This window comes from Phyllostomus discolor, chromosome 1 (assembly GCF_004126475.2).
Source record: "Phyllostomus discolor isolate MPI-MPIP mPhyDis1 chromosome 1, mPhyDis1.pri.v3, whole genome shotgun sequence".
Lineage (NCBI taxonomy): Eukaryota > Metazoa > Chordata > Mammalia > Chiroptera > Phyllostomidae > Phyllostomus > Phyllostomus discolor.
Window position 1 is genome coordinate 24527225 of NC_040903.2, and position 16572 is coordinate 24543796.

General features: G+C 43.5%; 2 long non-coding RNA genes across 2 annotated transcripts; one reads left to right on the top strand and one right to left on the bottom strand.

Moving 5' to 3' along the window:
• Positions 1-3976: 3976 nt before the first annotated feature.
• LOC118499266 lies at positions 3977-4923 on the bottom strand. The gene is made up of 2 exons (XR_004901796.1): positions 4809-4923; positions 3977-4694 (listed from the first exon to the last, which is right to left on the bottom strand). It is a non-coding gene; the product is annotated as an uncharacterized LOC118499266 (long non-coding RNA).
• Positions 4924-9427: 4504 nt separating this feature from the next.
• LOC118499267 lies at positions 9428-15145 on the top strand. The gene is made up of 2 exons (XR_004901798.1): positions 9428-11279; positions 14564-15145. It is a non-coding gene; the product is annotated as an uncharacterized LOC118499267 (long non-coding RNA).
• Positions 15146-16572: the final 1427 nt, after the last annotated feature.

A 16572-nucleotide genomic window follows, 5' to 3' on the forward strand; every position in this document is an offset into this window, starting at 1 on the left:
GTTGTTACATAAGACATATTGGAACTGAACGCGTGAAAGGGTTTATGGAGAAAACTTGGATAATCTTGCTCAATGCCATTAAAAAAGTCAACAATAATTTTTCCATCTGGCTTAAAAAAATAATAGGTACTTATAGAAAACTTGGTTCTTTTGCAGTGCAAAAGCTTTTTAGTTAGAGGTAGTCCCATTCATTTATTTTCGCTGTAATAAATTGCCCTTGCCTTTGGAGTCAGAATTCACAAAAATACCTCTGAGACCAATGCCCAGAAGCTTAGTGCCTATGTTTTCTTTCATGTATTTTATTATTTTAAGTCTTACATTCAAGTCTTAATCCATTTTGAGTTCATTTTTGTGCCTGGTGTCAGATAGGACTCTACTTTCATTCTTTTGCAATCAGCTGTTCAGTTTTTCCACCACCATTTACCAAAGAGGCTTTCCTTTCTTCATTGTATGTTGTTGGCTCCTCTTTTGTAAATTAGTCACTCATGGAAGTGTGGGTGTATTTCTGGGCTCTCAATTGTGTTTCATTGTTATCGCCTGTTTTTCTGACAACACCATACTGTTTTGATTACTATATCTTTGTAGTGTAGTTTGAAAACAAGGAGTATGACACCTCCAGCTTCCCCCCCACACCCAGGATTGCTTTGGATATTCAAGGTTTTGGTGGTGCCATACCAATTTAAGGATATTTTGTTTGCTTTCTATAAAAAAATGCCATTGGGATATATAGGGATTGCATTGAATCTGTAGATTGCTTTAGGTTAATATGGACATTTTAACAATGCTAATCCTTCCAAAACATGAACATGGAATGTTTTTCCATTTTTTGTATCTTTTTCAATTTCTTTAAACAATGTCTTATCATCAGTAGTGTATAGGTCCCTCACCTCTTTTGTTAGGTTTATTCCTAAGTATTTTAGTCTTTTTGACAACACCAGTAGATCTTGAGGGTATTATACCAAGTGAAATAGGTCATGGAAAAGGACAAAATCCATGTAGTTTCACTCATGTAGAATATAAAACAAACTCATAGATACAGACAACAGAAGGGTGGTTACCAGAGACGAAGGTGGGTGTGGGGAGAGAGAACTGGGTAAGGTGACGCAAATATATTGTAACAGAAGGAAACTAGACTTTAGGTGGTGAGCACTCAATAGAGTATGCAGACATCAAATTATAATTTTATATACCTGAAATTTATATAATGTTACTAACCAATGTTACCTAAGCAAATTTAATTTTAACAAAGAAAATTTGGGAAGTACAGAACAAGGAAAAGGAACACATAAATATCACGTGTATCCTGTTACCCAGAAGTTACCTCTATTAACATTTGCATATATGTATATAATAACAAGCTGAATTCAACTTTTTACAAAGATTTTATTTATTTTCAGAGAGGGAAGGGAGGGAGAAAGAGAGAGAGAGAGAGAAACATCAATGTGTGGTTGCTGGGGGCCATGGCCTGCAACCCAGGCATGTGCCCTGTCTGGGAATCGAACCTGTGACACTTTGGTTCGCAGCCCGCGCTCAGTCCACTGAGCTATGCCAGCCAGGGCTGAATTCAACTTTTGTATTCAAATTCAAGTTTTGTATCTTGCTTATTTTTCATTTAACAGTAGTATTTTTGTGAGCATGCTCTCACATCATGAAATATTTTTGGTTTACAGTGAGCTGAGGACTCAGTCTGAGGACTGAGCCACCAGCAACAAAGAAATGACATCAGTGTCTCCTAGAAGAAAACGATTTGCTCCACTGTCCAGCCTGTCCCTCTCCCACTGAGCCCAGGACTATTTTTCCTGATAAGCAAAGCCAACTGGTGTCAAGTCTCAGCTGGGTGATGCGATTTTGTTTTTCAACCTATGGGCCTAATAACAATTTATAAATAAGCACAAAGGTTCACACAGATGTTTCAAACTAGTTCTCTTCATGAAGTCTGCATCAATATTACAGTGAGTAGGATTCACAATCTTACTTATTTGACTCAACGTTTATCATTTGAGCAGTGGGTGTTCCCAGGACAAGGAGTTATTGGCAAGGAAGCAGGGATCTGGCAATCTGAATCTGGCTTCCCAAAGCCCAGGCCGAACTATTTCAGACTTACCAATAAGTCAAATATAATTTTTCTATTGAAGTACACAGCAGCATAAGGACTATTGCTACTTTCTGGTGAGCTTAAGGAGGTCTCCAATTTTCTTAACCATTTTTAATATTGTGGATGGAATCTTAAACAAAAATAACTACATTCATCCAAGGCCAAAAATCTACAGATATTTTGGGCACTTGTGCAAAAAAATATATTTAAAACTGCTGTATGCAATTAAGTGCTGTATGCACCACTGGTTAACTTATTTTCAACTTTCTTGTATTAGTTATATGTTCCTATAAAATGTAAGCTGAGATTAGGAACTGACAAGCCATATCAATTCTAGTTCCTATGATTTTCAGAAGCCAGTGCCATGCCTTTTCTGTAAATCAGTGTGTATCTGGAAGAGCATGTAGAGCTTTATCCCAGAGTGCACAGGAAACCATTTTTACACATGCCCTTCGCCTTCATGTCCTTCACCTTCATGTCCAGCACAACTAGGCGGCAGGGGCTGAAGTTCCTCTTGCTTATTTGCACAGTGGCAATAGCTAATAAAAATAGCATCTAAGAATGAATGTGTCTAAAATTTATGCCAAAACACTAAAGCAGGAAATAGCAGGCATCTTAGTGGGAAAAAAAGACAAAGGGGGACAAAGAACTATTTTTTGTAAATGCAAAGGAAAAACATATTTTTTGGATGAGAATAATGGCAGCGGTTGAAGTTTAAAATGAATCTTTGTCTATCAACCTTGTGGAAGTCAGGATCATGCAAACAGGCTTGGGATGTCGGGTACCCACCTGGTGTGAGGCACCTAACAAATCACAGGAATGTGATACAGTTGTATTCTGCAGTCAAGGGTAGCGAAGATACTGGCAAAATTCAACTGGCTACTATTGTAAAGAGATGTAAAGACGGGCTGTCCAATCAAGCTGTACTGTTTATTGCCTGCGTGACCTTGAGCAAGATACATGAGCTCTCTGTGTCTCAGTTTCCTCCTCTGCAAAAAGATAAAAAATTGTTGGGGTGGTTAAGGAAGTAGATGAGCATAACTAGCCCATGCGACATGCTCAGTGAATGGTAGGCCAGTGTGACTATCATTATTGTTGTCATTGTGACTTGGCAAAAAAGACCAAGGCAGCAGAGACCAGCTGAAGGACAGGACAGCACAGTGGTGCTGTGTCTGAAAACCTCCCACTACCCTGGAATTTTCCACCAGGTACATCGCTCTGGTCATATTTCTGTCTACATGTCTGCAGTTCATCATGAAAATGGCTTACAAGGATTCAAAGGGGCTCAGACAGGCTCAGGAAGGCGGGGAAGCGCGCAGTTAGTGGAGGCCTGGGGCTGGGTGGCGAGCATGGCCTCTGGAGATGCTGCTGTGCACAGGGCTGGGCGTCAGCTCCTCCCTCTCCAGGGTAGACCCCAAGGGAAAACAGCTCTCAGCAGTGTGGAGAAGCCACATGCTCACTAAACCTAGGGATGTATGCTGATCTTAAGGACCATTCAACATTAAAATGGCTGTTGGATTTTTTTTTTAAAAAACCTGCCTCTCTTATCTCACTGAGGATTTTTTTGGCCACTCTAGTTAAATATGCAACTCACCCAAGCTTCTATCCCTCCTCCTTCCTTTATTTTCCTTTTAGTGATCAGCCTACTGTACCATACTGGATTACTAAACTATCACATTCACTGCTTATCTCTCCAATAGATATGAACTCATGAGGGCAAGTTATTTTATTTCTGTGCTTATTGTTCACTGCGGTCTCCCTAGAGCCTAGCACGGTGCTCAAAAATATTCTAGTAAGGGTTCAGTAAACATTTGTTGAATGAAGAGGGAAAGGATAAATTCTCATCCCAAGGTGTTTGCAGTGTGCTGAGCAGATGACTCCAGAAGGCATTTCTGAAGTGTCTGTGATTGTTCAGATTATGCATAAGGAATAAAGTACCATTAACAACTTCATTCAAAAACCTCTAGGTCCTTTGAAACTGCTGACAGTAAAGACTTGGCATTAGAATCCTATAAACATGTGTAAGCTTCTATGACTTAGCTCAATGAGAATTTGGGCACTGGCAAGGCTTTTCGGATTCTGAAATTCAACAGTTGTTATTCAAAGAGGGGGTAGGGAGGAAGGTAAAAACTCCAGAAGGCAAAAGTCCAAAACACGGGTGGCTAATAGCAGCCACTGTGTCTTGCTTACTATATTCCAAGGACTATACAGTGGTTTTTATAAAACCGCTCTGAGATGGGCATTATTATACCCATTTTCCATATGGGAAGATCAGAGCCTCATCCTTGCTCATAAGTGGAGCTGGGATTTGAATCTTGCTGTGTCGGAATCCCAATGTATGCTTTCTCTAAAATTTCAGATTGTCTTCGGGTACAAGGTTCAACCTGTTCCCTCTGGAGCTGGGCAGGAGATCCGATATTTTGAAAAAATGACAAGCTAACACTCACTTGGCTTTGCCTTAGTACTGAAACATTCGCAACCCCCGTCCCCGAGCAGGTGCGCGGAGCTGCAGTTACCCTGTGATGTCTGAGCCCAAACCGAAGATCCCTATCAAGGCAACGGGTAAAACCTGAATGTGTGCAGAAATGGGCAGGGCCTTCTCCCACTTCTTCTTTTTTTTTTAAATTTTATTTTAATCATTGTTCAAGTACAGTTTTCTGTCCTTTACTCCCACTCCAGCCCACCCACCCATCCCTCCCCACCTCCCTCCCACCTCCCGCTTCTTTTTTAAATGAGGCAGGACTTCTACATCAGAGTGAATGGCGTGTGCTTTGCAGAAGTCCCTTGGGTGTTCGTGCACTTGGCCCAAAGATACTGCTCTTACATCATGTTTCAGACTCCTCTCGTGGATTTGCTCTCAGAGCCCGAGGCACATTCTTTTAAATTTCTTCAGTGATAGCAAATCTTAGCCTTTTTCTGGTGGATTCAATCTTGGGAGGCAGCCCCCAGGAGCTACATCCAGCAAATAAGGTAGGTGGCCAGATTGTATTTTGAGTCAAAAATAAGTTGTGCATAGAATGCAGTGAAACTGGTTTCCTTTTGTAGCTTATTAAATTGTGTCTGAAGGGTGTTGTGAAAAGGTGCTAGAGGTGCTTCAAGCAGCGTCTGCAACGCTGAAAAAGTGCATGAACTATCAAGGGGAATGGTCATGTGGCTACCTTAGCTGTGCTTTGAGAGAGCAAAAGAAAAAGTTGTACCTTAACTTTACAGCCCAGCTTGAATGATTACTTTGAGTGCTGTCCTCTTCTGCAACAAGGCCCTGTGTTGTTATGAATTATAGCTCTGTAGTAAAGTGAACCAGGATGTAAATGTTTGCTAGATAAACATAGTTACACGGGGCAGACCAAATGGCAGTTGAGAGTCCTGCGAACCTAACATCCACTGAAACAAAAAGCAATATGTTATGTTACGTTAAAACAGTTAACGAGAAAATAGGTGATGAAAATAACAGCGGGGGAAATGGTGTTTTTTATGGTTATGGCTGGCAGAGGAAGCTAGATGATGTTTGAAACGATATTATCTAGTTTGGAGGCTATTGTTCATAATGAATTAAAATGCATAAGGAGGAAATCATTCCTGTGATTTCTAGCTGGTGGCATTCCTGAGATATGTTAACATTTAGAATCTGAAAGGGTATTTTATAAGAATGTTTTTGACACTGATGCATTACATGTCAGAGCTAAGTGCTTTCTTTTATGAAGAGTTAACGTTTTGCAATCATGAAATCTCTCAGTCACGAGGAATGCATGTTTTGGTTTAATACAGTTGTTCATCACTGAGTGGGGAGCTGGGCAAGAACAACTACAGTATGACTCATGCTCTAGGTATAAAACTCAAAGCCTTCAGACAAGGCTTTGGTACAGATTTTCCATCTTCAGAACCCACTGAAATGTTTTATTTCATTAGCTGACAAGTCACAAATGAGGGTCTGTGGAAACACTAAAAGCTGCCCGCTAAATCTAAATCATTTCAGTGAAGAAGCTAATAGTGAGAAGAAGGCAAACATCTTACTGACCCAGGGTAGAAATGATTTCGTCAGTGACTGATACAGCAGCGTTTCCAAGGTTTACTATCCATTACAATCACCGTTGTCAACGAGTCCTCTCTGGTACAAGGGGCAGAGCATCTCTGCAGTGAGCAAGAATGCCATTTATGCGTGGATTTAGGGTACACAGAGAGTTGTCACATTATTTAAAAATCCTCAGTAAAGGAAGTCCTTGTTCTTAGGGGACTGTTAAAGAAAAAAATAAGCTGTTCTTCTGACACCTTAGAGGACATTTCAAACAAAGGTGCTTTGAGAAAGCATGTCTCTACCTTTGGTGGATTGCGTTTGCCTGGGAATCTCAGAGGAGAGAGAGCACTCACGAGAGAGTAACGGACCCCTGGCCTTGGGGCTCAGGCTGCCTCGCCCTCCCCACACTGGCCCAGCTCTCTCCACTGGGGGACAGTGGTGTGGAGAGCCAGGACTGAGCGTCAATCTGCAGTTTGCTTTTCGTAGGTTGTAGAGTTTCACTTAACCACTTGAAGTCTCTTTGGCTGTAAAATACACTTAAAAATGTTTACCACAGAGGGCTGTGATGAAGATTAGATGAGAGAATCAATCTATTGGTTAGCAAATGGCTCTTGTGTTTTTTATTTTTATTGTTGACACTGTTACAGATGTCCCATTTCCCCACCCCTCCACTGCCCGTGCCCGGCAAATGGTTCTTAAGTGACTGTTCAGTGCTTGGGATGCACCAGCGAGCAAGGCAGGCCCTGGGCCTTCAGGGCCTTCCCAGTGGCTGTTGCAGGGCTGTTGGGGGAGCTCCAGGGAGGGCACCTCACCCGGCTTGCAGTGGGGCTCCAGGGAGGGCACCTCACCCGGCTTGCAGGGTGGTGCAGGAGGGCTTCCCGGAATTTGGCTTTTAACAAGGTCTGCTTCCTACTAGGAACTCCATATGTGAAGTCTCCTTCCTTCCTGCCACTTGAATTCCCCCGGATTCTCCCCGCCTCTGTCCCGAGGCTGGGCTGTGTAGCATCAGAACTGACTCACCAAGATGTTTGGATTTCTCTCTCTCTCTCTCTCTCTCTCTCTCTCTCTCTCTCTCTGTGTGTGTGTGTGTGTGTGTGTGTGTGTGAGCCTATAGTGTCTACATGTATTTTAAGTCACTTGCTTCTTCCCCTCACCCTTACTCTGGTCTGTTAGAAGAATGAAGTGGGTGTGAGGTGGGGGGGGGGGCAAGTGGAGGGAGAAGGAGAAGAAAAAAAGAGATTTCCATGAAAGGAAGAAAGTTGGGTAGCAAGTTGTCCCCAACCCTCCTCCCCCACGCCACTCCTCTGAGACTGAATTGTAGGTGAAGACACACTGTTTCTCACCGTGAGGAGCAGGAAGAAGTACAGAGCTGACTCTGTGAGGACATCTAAAGCTGCGACTCCACACACAGAGAGAGCCAGCCCACCAGCAGAGGAAGGGTGGGCAGTGGGGGGCCAGGACAGGAAGGGGAGACCTGCAAGCAGACACGGCGGCGCCCTTCCCAGCACCCCCGGGCGGAGTGCGGGCGCTTGGGCCCGCCAAGGACACACTCCGTCTGTCCTGGCCCTGGCGCATGCAGGTCCCGTTGTGAAGAAAATGTGTGAGGCCCGAGGCCCTGGACTTAGAAGCCAGGCTTGCGGTGCCTCCCGCTTTGCTTCCCAAAGGACACCTTCTGCTGGAGGTGGAGGGGCCGTGCGTGCGGCAAGGTCCTTGCCCGGTGCCTCTGCTATCCCCGGGGGCACTGGGGCTCGGGGAAGGCCTCTGGGTCTCTTGCTGGAAGCACAATCAACGCTGAACCCTTTGCCACCCCCAATCTTTTAGAAGCTCAGATGAGAAAATCTTTCATCCTGAACTTTCTGAAGCCTATGTGAAGTCAGCTCTTCATCGCCGCATTAAACTGGCCCATGAAAGCCGCGTCCTGGGACAGAACACACTGTATGAATCTGCAGGCGCACCTTGCCCTACTCGCTCCCCGAATTCCTCTGGCTTGACTCCCTGGTGAGAGAACACCAGCCTACATACACTGAGGGAAGATACAGCAACCACCTCACAAGGGTTGTCACTGGCTGTGTTTAGTCTAAGGACAGAGTCTCACATCAGTGGTGATGTCCTCGCTGTGACAACGCAGCTTCTCTCCAGCCTCAGCACTGGGAAGCCAGGGTGCCCTCTCCGCCCGAGCGCTGCGCTCATTTCTGTCCAGCGGGCACTTAGGGGCTCGCCGCCGCATACCAGTCGCTTAAGAGCCTATGAACCACACCGCGTACCTTTTCTGCATCAACCTCACCCTTGCTTTTAGCTTAATTTTTTTGTCTTTAATTTTTTTGGCCTCATCTTCTCATTTCTTTTTTAAAAATTTGTTTTATCTCATCAAGGTCTATGGCTTTTTATTAGCTGTCCTAAATCTTCTGCTGACCAAAACTGCAGGTAAAAAAAGTACCTACCAGCCATGTGTTCTACCTACCTGATAATATCACGGTGGTGATCTGGCTTTCCACGGAGAATTTTCTAGAAGATGACAGTGTGCTCATCAGAGGGCTCCAAGATCTCACCTGGCAGGCTGTGTGCTTCCTGCACATTAACAAATGAACACTTGGGCCCACGTAGGTCTCTTATGGGCTTAGAAGTAGAATGCCCATCTCTGAGAATGTTCATCTTGCACCATTTTTTCCTGCCAGCGCTACACACCAGACTCACTAATCCTCATTCACCCTCTTGAACAATCCACGCTCTTTTCTACCTCAGGGCCTTTGTACCTACTCTTGTCTCTGTTTGGACTGTCCTTCCTTCTGCTCTCTCTAGGCTGCTCTTTCTCATTACCAGAGTGGTAGTGACATGTTAGAATGACTGGGGGAGTTTGTATGGATGCCCGGGCCACAACCCAGACAAATTAAACTAAAATCTTGGGAGAGGGTGGAACTTAGGTACTGATATTTTTATTTTTAAGTATTTTTAAAAAAATGTGTATTATTTAATTTTTTAATCCTCACCCGAGGAGATTTTTTCACTGCTTTTTAGAGAGGGAGGAAAGCAGAGAGAGAGAAATATTGAAGTGAGCAAGAAACATTGAGTGGTTGCCTCCTCCAAGCGCCTGGGCCAGGGAATGTCAGCACCCAGACTGGGGATTGAACCTGCAACCCAGGAATGTGCCCTGTCTGGAAATCAAACCCTTTGGTTATGGGACGATGCTCCAACTATCTAAAGAGAGAAGGAGGGAGAGAGAAAGACAGGGAGAGAATGTCGATGTGAGAGAGAAACATCGATCAGATGCCTCTCGTATACGCCTGACAGGGACTGAACCTGGAATCGAACCAGTGACCTTTGATTTTGTGGGACAATGCCCAACCACCTGGTCAGGGCTAGGCACTAGTATTTTTAAAAGCCTCTCAGATAATTTTCATTATTATACCCATCTTCAAGTCATAGCTTTAGGTCTCAGCTGTATTGCCAGTTGCTCGAAGAGGCCCTCCTGACCCTTCTAGAATGTAGATCTTGTTATGCTCTTTAACTTAGCTTCTTCTCTGATTCCTGTGCACTAGTTACTCCAATGTATAATTATTGCAGTTACTTAAATATTTTTATTGTCTCCCCCACTCTTGGACGTAGGTACTGTGAGGACGGGAAACATGTCTGTCTTGGTTTCTGTCCTTTTCTTCAGTGCACAGTACCAGGTGCATAATATACGAGTCTGCGACAATGAAGATGGCCCACGAATAATGGTCTTGGGGGCCTCCCGGAAGCCAGCCGAGGCTCCCTGGACCATTATGAGAGAATTCATGCCAGTGTTCAGTGGCTGTTTTAACTGGGAAAATGGTTTAATACGCTTTCCTTTTACCTGACCCTTGCACCCCAGGATTCTTTGTGACAGCTTAAATGGATCCTGACCCACAGCATCCCCTCTACGTCCATGTCTTTCTCCTTCCCTTGCTCTTGACCATTATGAGTGAGGAACTGCATCTCCTTCATCTTTGTGTCCCCACCCCACCCCAGCACCCAGCACTGGATTTTGCACACAGTAGGGGCTCTATAAATATTGTTGACTTGATCCTCACAGCATGTCGGTGTTTTGACCAAGATTTCACCCTGGGCAGCAGTGTTGGTGATTATTCAGGGATTCGAGGCCTTGGGCATTGTGAACACACCATGAAAGTTAAATTTGTCAGGTTAGGCACTTTAGCCATCATCTAAAAGCAGATGTCTCTACACCTGGATTGCGCTGGAGGACAAAACCAGTAAATTTGTGTCTGAAGGCAAATAATGAAACTCTGAGTCTGAAAACAACTCGCAGTCACGTCCCATACGACACAGGTGCTGGTCCGTAAAAGGGTGAATGCGTGGCAGGGCTGCCTGAGCTCTTGCTATGGCAGAGTCTGTTTTTTCCTCAACTATTATTCGGTAGTTATTAATAAAGAAAAGCAAAGCAAACAACCTACCTCCTGGTTTCCCTCCATAGTATGTTCATTAGGCTGACTTGTAAGTTCTAAGGTGCTTTTTCCGAAGCTTCAGTTAACCACGACCAGTCAGTGGAGTGGACTTTTTCTTCTTTTTTTTTTTTTCTGCTTTATTTCACATCCTTAAGAAATCATCTTGGTTTCTTACTCTTTCTTTCCTGTTTTATGTGGGTGATTTATTTGCTGGTAGGAAATGGAGAGACAGGGGAGGAGAAATGGCCCAGGAGGGTTGATATATTAAACACAAATCTAGCTACACAGCAAAGGCCTTAGTCTGCCTCTTACCTGGGGAATTTTCACATTGTCATGGAGAGAAACGCACGTGTGCCTTGCGCCCGTCTGTGCACACACACACACACCACGAAACCCCACACAAATGAAACCCCTTCTTCGGAGAAGCCAGCTACAGGAAACTGACTATACACAGGAACTCGCTAACCTCTTTTGTCACATTCGGATGGTTCCTGGTGCCCCAGTCACCACGCGCGTTCGCCCAACCGTCTTGGGCTGGGATTTTTACCTGCCTAGCTCTTACATTTTTTGTTCTTCCAGCGTGAGCCAGTTACACTGTTAGGAAGGAAGGGAAGGTGGATTTTAGAAGGAAACCGTCACAGTGAAAGAAAGGGCTTGGTTGCTTTTGTTTTGACTTCCCTGGCACTGAACAGCTTTAACATCCGGAGTCAGTCATTTTGGTGTCGAGGATGTCTTTGGCATTCTACAACAGGTAAGACTTTTGCTTCTTTAAAAATATGTCTTTGTTGTAAAAAGAATTTAGCTTTTACTCTAGGGTAAACATACCAATTGTCCTGTTCGGCCTGTCGTAAAGCATGGAGTGGCATTATAGGAAGAACGGGGGTTGCTCTGATGTCCAGCTGTGACCCCACCCCAGGTCCTAACGTGATACATATAGTCTTTGAAACAGTTCATGGTATAATAGTTGGATTTTGGTTTTTCAGATATTTTCCTAGAGAATTGATATGCGTGTGATCAACTATGACTGAGCTTAAGTTTGGGTAGTTTGGTAGGGTGTCCCGATGGGCTCACTGGGGATGATCACTTCGTAAGTTCACAATTGTTTAATCACTATGTTGTATACCTGAAACTAATATAATATTGTATGTCAATTATAGTTCAACATTTTTTAAAAAATGGATAGTATAAATATCATCCTACGTTTGATGAAATAAATCTAAAGATTCCCAAAGTTTTGCAAATAGCAGTTTTAAAATTTTCTAATTCAGAAAAGAAACAACCCAAATCCAAATGATGTAGATTTGGATCTGGAGTGTCTAACTTTTCTGTTTCACATGTTGCTGTGAGGTACCAGTCAGTAGCCTGCGTTGTAAGTAAATAAAATTTGGGAAATCACTAGTGTTAGGTACTTTATAAAAACTGCCATTAAAGTGAACAGCAAGTCGTTGAAAATCAGTGATAAATCCTAAGCTGGTGCTGTGAAGGATGTAAGATAAATACAAAGAATTTCTAAATTCTTTATATTTGAAGGACCTTATTGTTTTGTAGTCGTGTAAGGAGTAAAATCCAGGACTCAGTGTGAGAGGGGAACGAAGGGAGGAATGGGGCGGCACAGCTGTGGGAGTTACGGGGGCTTTGAGAAGGGCGTTGGACCTTGGCACAGTCTGGCAGACACGGGCCTTGGGAAGACGGGAGCTTTGAGTAGAAGGAGGAGAAGGTTAATTCACACCGAGGGGACGGTGTGGGTAAAGGTGCGAAGGTGAGGCTGAGGAGGAGAGGACCATCCAGCTGAGGAGACTGGCCCAAGAAACGCAGAGAGTCTGTTCTACACATTGGCAGGAAATGAGCTCGGAAGACGAGCATGCAGACGGGTTATGGAGAGCCGCCAGAGGCTGCTGAGGGGAGCAGACTCCTCTGAGCAGTTTCCCAGTGTTCTCCTGCCCTCAGGCTTCTGTCTCTCGGCTTTTGCAGGCACAGGGAACTCGGCGGGGGCTCCTTGCCTCTTCGTCGTGGAGCTGCTTTATGCATCTCCGCCTCTGTGGCCCCCCTCTTGTCCTCTACGGTCTCCCTTTAGTACCTCATTTGTGTAGAGCAAGGGTTGTGTGTCTTGGGGTACCTGTAAGACCTCCGTTTTTCTGGTTACCACATTTTAAGGAGATTCTTCAATCACCTGGTGATTAAAGTAGCCTTCCTCTTGGGAGGACAAGCGGGTAGGCCGATGTTAAGAAAATCTCTGTCCTTCAACGGGCAGTCCAGACCTGGCTGGTGTGGTCAGCTGGTTGGAGCATTGTCTGGCAACTAAGAGGTAGCGGGTTGGATCCCCAGTCCGTGCGTGCACAATCCTCTGTCTGGGCGCTTACTTGAGGGGGCCGATCAGTGCTTCTCTCTCACATCAGTGTTTCTCTCTCTCCCTTCCTCTGTCTCTAAATGCAATGAAAATATGTCCTGAGGTGAGGATAAAAAAAAAAAAAAAACAAACCCAGTCCCAAAATTCCATCAAATATGTGTTATTTCCTCTGCAGATCTGAAAGAGACATTGTGGACATGTTGCCGCTCTTTTCATAACCATCAGAGCACTGTATGTTCCTGGGCCATGAACTCTCTGTGCCCACATACTAGCAGAAACATAGCACGGGGAATAAGAGCTCAGACTTTGGGGCCAGACTGTGTTGTGTTGAAGCCTCGGCCTATCCCTTCTGAGCTATGGGAGACTTGGGCAGGTTACTTAATTTCTTCGGTCCTCAGATCAAAAAGAAAACTGTGAAGTAGTTGTAATAATAACTGAAAATACTTACATCAGAGGGTTTTTTTTTGATAAAGTGAAATAAAAATATGTAAAGCAGTTAGCCTAGTGCCTGGCATAAAATTAACTCTCAATAAATGTAGTTGGTATGGTTCTTATTAAAGGCTTAGCTGGGGACACTGTAATGATTTGGTCCCTGGCCTTGGAATGAGATACCTATAAAGTAAATGGGGCTGATGGGCAGAGGCTGGGAATTCATATTTTTTGAGCACCAGGCATGGAGCAGGTACAGAGCTGGGTGTTTTATAAAGATAATGCGTATGAAAAAGAGAAGAGATTAAAAACTGATATTTTGAGCCTTTCCACATCAGAATTTCGGACTATAAGACAACCCTCTGCGTGACTTCCGTGTTATTTTGGCCATCTGTGGCAGACATGTCTCTCTGAGATCTTTGCGTGGAATTACAAAAGGGCTTGGAATTAGAGGCAGACAGAGTGACCTTCCTTGGTCAGCTTAAATTAAATTATTTAATTTTATTTTAATTTTAGTGCTAGCAAGGCATAACTAAAAATCCATCTCTATTCAAGGGTTGGGACCATTTTGACAATGAGTGCCCAAAGTGCTCATTTGGGTTCTAGATGCTTGGGGTCTGGGTGAAAGCCAAGATTAAGAAGCATCCTGCTTTTCCGTGCCACTCTCCAGATGAGAGATTCTTTTGGGTTATAAGCTCCCTTTAAAAAACTCAAATACAGCCTGTATGTTCATTATGCAGGAGATTCTCATTAATACGCGCATACTGCTTTAGTCAAGTGGTAATACTGTTTTCCTTCTAGAGCCCCACTGGTAACATAAGAGAGGGAAGTTTGGGGCTTTGTGTATGGTAAGGGATGGACCCAAGTCAGGAAGGGTGCCGTGTGGAAGTGGAGCATGCTGGCAGGCGGTGTGGCAGCCCTGGGAGCTGGAGTGGGCAGTGGGAGATGGACAGGTGAATGGAGGGGGGTGGGAGGCTGCCGAAAACAAAGCCTCCTCCTAGCTCTTTAGTCATTCAACTCCAGCAGCTACTTGAATGCCCTGAGCAACTTCTGGATGCATTGTATAAAATGTCATCCTGTTCCCCTGATGTGGACAGTTGTTCAGGATCATTGGATTTGTCTGGCTCTGGCCCAGAATCATCATTCCTAAAATCACCCAGGCAGCTTTTAAAAGCCATCAATTCTCATGTGTCACATCCCAGCTTTGGAGTGGGGTCCAGGAATCCGTGTGATAACAGGAACAAACTCTTTCTCCCCAGGTGACTTGGAGGCAGCTGTTGCACAGATGAGCCATCAGGAGCCACTAATCCAGAGCTCTCCTGCCAGGGCCCCAGGCACAGAGATGGTAAGTTGAGTAAGTGCTGAGACAGAATGATTTTCCCTCTATTGAGATTAAATGGCCACACAAAAGTACTTTCCTTTGTTCTGAATTGGTTTCTGAGGAGAGTGGGATGACTGAGTCAAGGATGTGAGCATGTGGAGAGCTCCTGTTAGCCATATTTATGTTTTAGCATGCACGGGTGGGATGCCACTTAAAAAGTTCTAGAGTGTTTTACACACGCGAGGCTCTTCATCATTACACCAGGGGAGTCCAAAAAAAGGAATTTGCTTTCAATAAAGAAAGTGCCAAATCACCCTCCTAATTCCTCTTTTCCAGTAAAACAATACCAATGAATTACTTTGGGGAGAGAATTTCAAAACATTACGGAATGCTCAATTGCTTCTTAGAGCCTTGTTATCGCTACACTTAGCTTCTTGCAAAAATGAAGTCAGCAGTGACCTCTTCCCTGTTTCGTAGAAAAGAACACCCAGGAAGACAGTGGTTAAGTAACATGTAATAGGGTTCTCATGACATTTGCCATGACAACTACATGTAGTCATCTATTCAGCCATTGTTTGAGTAAATAAATGACCGAGTGGTTTTTATAGGCGACCTCATGGGAAAATGCTAGTAAGATGAATGCATGAAGAGTGTAGGGGGATTGTGGACAGAATTAATGGACCCAAATGCACTTTCTCTATCTTTTATTTACATTATATTTTATTCATTATGTATTTGCATAGCCTGCTACCCTAAAAGCATGGCTGTTGTTTGTGACACACATGGGAATAAGGTGAATTTTCAGTGGCTTAAAAGAAAAAAAAATAAAAAAGACGTGCTTCTGCAAAATATCGAGTGAGGTGTTTGTGGTGGTGTGCAGGAGCCTGCCTGTACTTGCTTGCAAGAGCTGATTGTAATATTTCCAGAAAATTTGCAAGCTAGCTGTTAAACACATCCACCATTAAAATTAAATTATATACCTCAGTTAAATAAGTTTCATTAAAAATAAAGATAATAAATACTCAAAACTCATTACTACCTAATTACTTACTACATTTCACTATTATCTCTGCTCTTGACATTATTTATTCCATTTTACTTGTAGGATAGAAATATTCTATCATACTGTGCTACGCAGCTTCTTTCCAGCCTGCATTCAGTGATTTCCTGTTGGTAGCTTGAAACAGGTCACGGGAGGAATGTCTACATCAGAGTAACTGGCAAACACTATAAATAAAACATTTCAAGCTTTTTTTTTTTTGAGGAGAGCCTGTTAAACATTATCAGTAAGGAATTGTGTAAAATACAAATATGGCAACTTGGCAATATGTGTCAAGAGCCATTAAAATACTCATACACTTTGATCTATTAATTCTATCTCTGGGAATTTTCTCTAAATGAATAATTCAAAGAAGGAGAAAATAACATGTGTAAACACATTCACTTACTATCATTTATAACAGCAAAATCTGAGAATAACCTAAATAAGCACTAGCGATTCTGGCAGCATTCATTTCACAGAATATTTTGTAGTGATGGAAAGTCATACTTATGGTAGTTATAAAAATATATTTTGATATGGTGTTAAATTAGAAAATCGCAGTTAAAAATTTCACTTACATTTCAGTTTCATTATGAGTGAGAATTAAGTGGGAGGATATGGTGTATTAGAATGGTAAAATAGTAGAATTTTGTTTTCACTTCATTTATTACAGTAGTATTGTGTGTGCTTTAAAAACTGTAGAGCCCTGGCTGGTGCGGCTCAGTGAATTGAGTGCCAGACTGTGAACCAAAGGGTCACCAGTTCGATTCCCAGTCAGGGCACATGCCTGGGTTGCGGGCCAGGTCCCCAGTAGGGGGTGCATGAGAGGTAACCACACATTGATGTTTCTCTCCCTCATTTTCTCCCTGTCTTCCCCTCTCTTTAAAAATATATAAATAAAATCT